The sequence below is a fragment of the Paralichthys olivaceus genome, chromosome 5 (assembly GCF_024713975.1).
Source record: "Paralichthys olivaceus isolate ysfri-2021 chromosome 5, ASM2471397v2, whole genome shotgun sequence".
Taxonomy (NCBI): Eukaryota; Metazoa; Chordata; class Actinopteri; order Pleuronectiformes; family Paralichthyidae; genus Paralichthys; species Paralichthys olivaceus.
Genome location: NC_091097.1, coordinates 8,810,361 through 8,816,266, shown reverse-complemented (window position 1 = coordinate 8,816,266; position 5,906 = coordinate 8,810,361). Strand labels below are relative to the sequence as shown.

General features: G+C 40.8%; 1 long non-coding RNA gene across 2 annotated transcripts in view; it reads right to left on the bottom strand.

Moving 5' to 3' along the window:
* Window positions 1–2,346: 2,346 nt before the first annotated feature.
* LOC109642162 (uncharacterized) overlaps window positions 2,347–5,906 on the bottom strand; it is a 94,938-nt gene continuing 91,378 nt past the window's right edge. The window contains exons 1-3 of one of the 2 annotated variants that reach the window (XR_011241183.1): window positions 3,544–3,653; window positions 2,602–2,672; window positions 2,347–2,483 (exon numbers count right to left, since the gene is read on the bottom strand). This is a non-coding gene — a long non-coding RNA (uncharacterized lncRNA). Of the gene's footprint in view, window positions 2,484–2,601; window positions 2,673–3,543; window positions 3,654–5,906 lie in introns of those variants that run through there. The other variant, XR_011241182.1, reaches the window with a different exon arrangement.

Genomic DNA, 5,906 nt, shown 5'->3' with positions numbered 1-5,906 from the left:
GTATACAGTAAATACTTCACAGTATCGTCCAGAGGCTGCAGCAAAAGTTTCAAAAAATACAGCACAATGATTCACACACTTATTTTTTAATGATTAATAATAAATATGTATCCAAATGTGGAGATACAGCATAAGTAATCATGGGTTTCTCATTATTTCAGGATGTACTCTCCCTGCTCCCAGATCCATATTAATGATTTTTATATTAATGATGTTTTGTACTGTAGTCTCCCCTCCCTGATGGCTTTATGATCTACAGTATAACTAAGCTGGGGGACAGGCCTGCAGTGTGACACGGGAGCTTAAGGGACAGGAGCTTCATCAGAGTTCAGCAGAAATTCCCTCCTCTTTGCAAATGATTCATCGGGGTTGACTTTATATACATAAATACATATTGCATAATACTTAATGCTGTGTGAACGGGTCTTGCAGTGAGACGGAAGAATGGTGGGGCTGTGTAGCTGGCTGGGGTGAGAGGTTGGAAGTCAGGGGCCCATGGGTGAGGGGAGAGGGTGAACGGTCAGGGAGGAGGTTGGGGGGTGAGGATGACTCCATAGGACATTGTACAGTAAAGCCAATGAAGTGTTACATGACATGTATGCAGGGTCATATTTTTAGATAGATAGAAATGTGCTTTTTTCTGCATTAGTTCTTAATTGCTTTTCTCGAAGATTTATTACTTTTGCTCCCATAACACACATATCCTACACACCCACAAATTTTCATCCTGCAGGTTCAATGAACTCACAGATAAAATGTTCATTATGCATTGGTTTCCTGTACAGAGCCTTGACCTTTTGTGTACTTGCGAAATTATTGACTTCTAACTCAATTATTTCATTATTAATGAGGCAACACAATCAACATTAAACATAATTTACAATAATTCTGGGTTCACTGTGCTATTTAAGGGCAGGGGCCACACGAAAACAAAAACAAGGGAGAACATGGAATGGTAGTTAATTGGTTCTTTCATCTGTGAATGTTCAACAACCTTAACCATATGAAACCTCTTAATAAAGACCTTTTTTTGACCCAATCCACAATCTTTTCCTAAATTCAACCTAATCGTATCCACTCCACACCACTGACCACGTGTTCATTGTTGTTACAGCAACACCAAAGTGTCTTTTGCTTTTTGCACAGATTAAACAAATAACATGTCAGAATGACTGTGCTTTAAAGGAGCTGGTAGCCAGATCTTGTTTCTTTTGTTGCCTGGGGAACACTGAGAGAATTCCTGCAAATGTTCCTACTTCATGGTGAAAGTCCTGCAGTGGAAATGTGACTATAAATGCAGCAAAATGTCAAATTATTTTTTTAAGTCGGAGAAATACATATTATTGAGATCAAATTTTCAAGCACGGCAGCTGGTGCACTTCATTGAAAAATCTGAGGGCATCTCAAGCATCTTTTATCACTTTTGCTTTCCCTGCAACCAGCTTTTTAAACATGAAACGATGAGCAGGTTTTTATGTGATAAATGCATTGATCAAAGCGGATTAAATATTACTCTTAACACTCTTCATCTCCTCCCTTTGTCTCACCTCTGGGGAAGTTGTCAGTCCTACAGAAGCTCGATTCCTTTCCCCTGGGGACAGAATATTCCTCTGTGGGTTCTCTGCTGCAGTCCTGCCATGTTGAGGGCAAAACCAGGCCACAGAGAGCCTGCGCTGGACTCCAGCTGAGGTTTTGACAGGTTCTTGTCTTCGATGCCTGTATGAAGGAAACCACCCTGGGACTTCCCCTGGGTCAGAAAAGAAGAAGGAGAACAAAGACAGGAAGAAAGAAAATCTTAAGTTATTGACACACAAAAGTTCTACAATAGTCGGTTTGTTCAGTTATTTTAACTAGTTGTTTATTCACAGCTCATTAAAGGCTTAATAAACAGTTGCATTCTCAGGCTTAAATTTGGATTTAATTTATATCAAAGCAGGTGTAACATTTGGCAGGTTTTTGGCCAATGTGACTCAACAAAGTCAAATGTATAAACTTTGAATTTCATTCTCTTGTAACGATAGCAATAGGAATAATGAGAGGTCAAAATTAATTGATAATGTTTTCCTTCTTATTTAAGGTTAATGACACAGATGTTTAACAAGAAACAAAAGGAGGAAAAAAGAGATGTCTTTATGTCATTTCCTTGACAGAAAACATTTATTATTTTTACACCTTATAGTTGCCTTAATTCGTTCAGTCAAAAGATAAATAGAATTCTTAAAAATGACTTGTTTCATATTCGGCATATTAGGCATTTCAAGACTTGTAGGCAGACAGTAAGAGTTGCAAATGAAATGTATCCCTGGAATTTAGAATTCTGACCTTTCTTCTGAGGCAGGATTCAAATCAGATGCAAGTGGAGGAGGGGAGGTGGAGAGGAGAGCACTGTGAAGTGTTTAGCAAGGAGATGAGTTCTCACTTCACGCTGTGAGTGACGCTACAGTCCTGGCCGAGGTGGAAAGGTCATCCCATCATTTGGGAGCCTGGGGGGAGAGAAGGCAAGAGCGAGTGGAGCCACGACGAGCTCGCTGCAGGCAAGGCAGAGGGAGCATGAATCTCACACACACACATACACGTACGTCATCACATTCATTATGATACCTGGATATATTAGCCGACCCTGCAGCATGTCAGCCAAAGAGCAACTCCGCAATTTCTCACTTCTCTTCACCCTGCGGATGGAGGACAAAGAGTTAAACAACTGTTTCCCCGGAGCTCTGCTGCTTAGTCAAGAAAAAGAAGACAATGTGTAAACAAGGACTAAAGATCAAGCCAAGTAACTTTCCTAAACATCTTCACCCGATTGTCTGTACAGTAACCATACTCTTGGCTGACAGCTGTATGTGTGTAATCAGCTGGTAAATTATCCATAATCTTGTCTACAGAGCATTCGACTGTACTCACCTCATTGCAAAAAACTGATTTGACTGCATGTGACACAACATGCAAAGTGCTTGCGACATGTCATAATCACTTTGGCGTGAGGTACCACTGTGCTAACATGAGCCCCCCCCCCCCCCCCAAACACAAAGGAACACCAGACTAACTCTGCTTTTGAGTGGACAAGCTGCAATTTGCAAAGTCAGTTATTATGTCTCGTAAAAATGCAACGCTGTCACATGCTGTAGTGGACTGGGCAGACGTCAGGCTTGATAGAACCGTGGCTCCTGCAGTGAGGAAGAACACACGGCCTGAGGGGATTCTCTGCAGGGTTTGTGTGTTTCTGTGTGTGTTGCTCTTTTCCTCCAGTCATGTCCTTCACCGCTTCTGCATTCACCTGGATATCCTGTGCATTATTGTGCACGTCAGCAAGAAATTCACTGAGGCAGAGAAGGCTTAAAGCAAATACATATTAATTTTCCCAGCACATACTGTATATGAAACAGCTTTTCCCCAGACTCAAAAACAAATGCCCTCTTTCTCCCTTCTCTGGAGCAAAAACACACTTATTCCACAAACAATTCCCCTTTCGAACTCAGCCTTTTTCCTTTTCCAATTTTCCTTTAAATGCACAAATGCGCCATCTCCCCTTCAGTTACTCACGTCAATTTTGACTTCCTCTGCCTCGCCGTCTTTGTTTTGAAGCCCCCCCGCCCCACGGCAACTCCAAACCACCTCAGTGGGTGCCAGGCAGTGACAGCAGTGGCTTGATCCTGGCACTTATGAAAGGAGCTCTTTGATAAGCCTTGGCCAGGAGCAACACAAGGGAAGCAATCAGAGACACAAACTCAACCAGAGATGAGGCTTCTAGTGTGTTTGCTGGTATGTTTGTGATGTTGTTTTGTTTCTTTGACCTGTTTAAACTTTCCTCATGGAAAAAAAAAAATAAAACAGATCTTTATTTTTTTTTTTTTTACTCCTCTATGTTATATGGCTTTCCCTTGTGTACTTCTGAAACTCTTGGAAACATTTGCTCTGACTCCCCATCTCTTTGTAACCAGTGAGAACAAAGTGATTAAAAGCTTTTGAGGTGTGTTTGGATGTGGCTGATGCCTGGACACTGAGCTACTGCAGGTTAGTGTTTCCAGCTCTATTCTTGTCCTCACATCTGTTTCACAAGCTTTCGCCCTCGTTATAGTCTGTGCCTAAAATAATTGATTGTTTGGACATTTGTCTTATTTTTGTAATTGTGAATCTACATGTGTACCTTGTATTTAACTGTACTGCTAGTGTATTCAAATACATTGCACTCAATTGTATTTCTGTATTGCCTATGTATCTATCCATTTGTGTTTTTAATTTCAAAAGTTCAAATTTTTGTGTGCATTGGTTAATTTCAATTTCAATTGATTACCTGAGGATGGATGGATAGATAGATCGATAGATCGCTAGATCGATACACAGATAATTTATTGATCCCAAGGGAAATTTAGGCAAAATCTTAAATTTTAAATCCCACACAAATCCCAGTTTCTAGGGTTTTTACAATTTAACAATAAATTATTGTAAATAATGGTATTCTCTAAGTCCCACTCTGCCTAAAACTCTTATTTGTTCCATAAAACTACATACTCAAAAGGTTTGCCATGAAACATGTGATTTCACACCTGAATTCCTCATTTCATGACTGGGATGAATGAATATGCTTATATGAGCCCACCCTATCTCGTCTCCCTACCCTTACAGCTCACAGCTAAGGAGCCTTTTCCAGCGACTAAGCCCCACCCACAAGGATTCGTTTATCAGATCTGTGACATCACAAATGCTGAATCCATTTTTTTCAGACTGGCATTTGTTGTTAAAAGGAAAATCCTCCTGGTGTTGACTGCCTACTTAATTCAAAATATATATTTTACCATATAAAAGGTGGACATATTTTAAAACTTTTCCACAGAGGGGGACTTTAAAAAATGAAATCAGTTTTTTCTACCATATTGCACTGAAGGTCACAGGATGACATTGTATGACATTAGGTTTACATCAAGACTAACTCTTTGTTCTTGGACAGGAATGTTGTGCTTCCCAAAACTGATATTTGTAAGGCATCACAAAAAAAGCATTTCTGATCCTGAAGATCTGCGTCTGCCTCATGCAGTTATTTAGCTTTCAAAACATGCTATCACTTCCATTAAAATCTGTTTCACAGAGACTGTCATTGGCACTCCTGGATTCTCTCCGTATGCTCCGACAAATCAAGCAAAACAAACCAGCTTCACTGATATAAAGCTCAGCTGTCACAGCAGTTAACTCCCTCTCCATGTTGTACCTTGCTCCCCTTCTGCCTCTCTGATGCTCGTCTCCCCATCTTTCTCATCTTTCTTTCATTGCTATCACTCTCTGTTTGTCCTCTCCGGTGTGCATTGATCTCAGTGGTTCAGAGATTTAGAGATTTGGGGCAAACTGATCTGACTGGCAGTTCCAGTTGGCAGGTGAGGAGAACAAACAATGCCCCCCCTACTCCCACCTAAACAAACCCCAAAACCAATTTATGCCTTGTGTGCTTCTTCATATAGGCAAACTCCATGTCTGTAACCAGGGATAAAAACAAAAAACAGGCAAATATGCATTGCGGGAACACCTGGTGTGCCTGTTATTTGGGTATGTCTTACAGACTCAGTGATAAATCAGACATCCAACTGGTGAGGCAATGAGTTTGCAACTTAAACTTAATGATGACGAAGATACAGAAAACTGGTGACATGTCAAGAGCAGCGGTAACAAATACTGAGGCCTCCTGCTCACTGATCCATCTCAATCCGTCACAAGAGCTTGGACCAGCTCCAGCACAAAGCAGTCCCGTCTACGCCAGAAACAGGCAATCATGAGATGTGGAAAGAGCCAACAGCTTGCATAAGTTTAAACTGAGGCATGGAATTTATCAGCAACAATGCCTGGTGGACCAAATACCTGTCGACGTATCCAAAAGAAAAGCTAAAGAAAATGATGTCAGTATTTCTACATTGAAA